The sequence below is a fragment of the Perca flavescens genome, chromosome 4 (genome assembly GCF_004354835.1).
Source record: "Perca flavescens isolate YP-PL-M2 chromosome 4, PFLA_1.0, whole genome shotgun sequence".
NCBI lineage: Eukaryota > Metazoa > Chordata > Actinopteri > Perciformes > Percidae > Perca > Perca flavescens.
This window is the reverse complement of record NC_041334.1, coordinates 38817518-38819465: the sequence shown is the minus strand read 5'-3', so window position 1 is coordinate 38819465 and position 1948 is coordinate 38817518.

The window sequence follows — 1948 nt, the reverse complement described above, 5'->3', positions numbered from 1 at the left end:
AATATGTTAATACAAAAAGAGCTTCGGGAGCACCTAGGGAGCTTGGATGTTTCGTTGGTCAGAGGCCAATCACTTTCTTTGACCCGTACAGAAATTTGAACTGAAGATGAGTCACAATTTCACCTTCAAGTGGCTACCGTTTCTGCCCCAGGGATGCCAAATGGCGCCGCTGAGGGCTACTGTTTGTGGAAAAGGACTACAAATGTTACTGTGTGTGGGGAATGTCTGGTTAGATGTGTAAATATTTAGCTGCTTAACGACGAATAATAACGAAGAAGAAGAAGGCGGTGATTTTTTGGCAACTTTTTAGAGGCAACATTTTGTTGTTATAGGAGAAGCAGATCGCCAACTATGGATGGCATTACTGCTGAGACCGAAAAGTGGATCCCAGCTGCTGGTGGCCTACAGGTCTGTGATGGTCTGAAGGCTTGACGTTATCAGCAGGACACGATGCCACGTTGGAAGAGCTGATTCAGCCCTCTGCTACCACAGAAAATCAAACTTTAAAACACCAATTCATGTAATAACTAGAGACTGATGTTCGCTTTTAAACATAAACAGTTATTTTGAAAAGGAGCCCTTAAAGTTGGTTATAAGGAATTGTGACCAAGACTTCCTCTGAGTGGACAAACTATATGATGGAGCCACTGTTTCTGATGACATACATATTTTGGGCATTTGGCATCTGCCATATGCACCGGTGTACAAAGACATTAAGTTGCCAATAAATAACAAGAAATAGGAGTACAGAATTGCCTCATGTTTAATTTAGAAGCCGTGTTTATTACATTACATAGTTTGTCCATCACAGAGACAAATGCTTTTTTATTTTTGCACTGTAAAATTTAACATTTCTTGGTCACAATTCTTTAATAACCAAATGTAAGGGCTCCATATCAGAGTATTCATGTTGTGTTTATAATAAAAACTAATATTTGACGAGTCGGGCCCCTAAATAACACTGAATGATCGCAGGCGAGTGGAGTGTCTCTTTAATTAGTTTTTAGGGCTGCAACTAATGCTAATTATTTTGTCTTTAAACTGCAAAGAAAATTGTGAAAGAACGCCCTTTGCATGTTAAGTTTTGAGCTGGAACTTTTAATTATTTTGCTTCCAAAATGACATTTGATTCATTTTTGATTAGTTTTCTGTCAGTTGACTAATTGTTTCAGCTCTAATAAATTATTTCAACAGTTTAAACTGACATTTTCACACACGACATCACATCAGTTTTTAGATTTTCTGTCGGTAGACGGACGAGTCGGCCCCTCCTCCAACATGGCTTGTTTTCATCTCAACTATTAGAAAACAAACCTCTTGTCGCTGCCCGATGTGAGTCGAGCGCGGCAACTAGCCTCCAAGATGCTAACGGCTTTTGGCCTATGAGCTAACGTTAGGGCTGATCGATTATGGGAAAAAATATAATCACGATTATTTCGGTCAGTATTGAAATCACGATAATTTAACACGATATTGTTGACTTCAGGAAAGATGTTGCAATTATTGAACTCAAAGAGTGGAAAAAGTCAACACAAATAAATCAACACATACAACTGTGAACTTTACATTAATACTTTTCCCATTAAACTTTATTTTTTCATTCAGAACACGAGAGAAAATAAGAGTTTACTTGCAAAACGTAATGAGCTAAATAATTCTTTTTTCTCGATTGTTCTGTTTTTGTGATCATTGGGAGCCGAAATCATAATCACGATTAAATTTCGATTAATTGTGCAGCTCTAGCTAACGTTGGCAATCAAACAATCATAGCTAGCTAAAGTGTTTTTGAAACAACTGCTGCTGCTGGCTACGAGTTAGCAATCCGACACAACAAAGGCTGTCACTGGAATGGCATTTTGGGCTAACGTTAGCAATCAAACAATCATAGATAGCTACAACGTTAGCAATCAAACAATCCTAGATAGCTACAACGTTAGCAATCAAACAA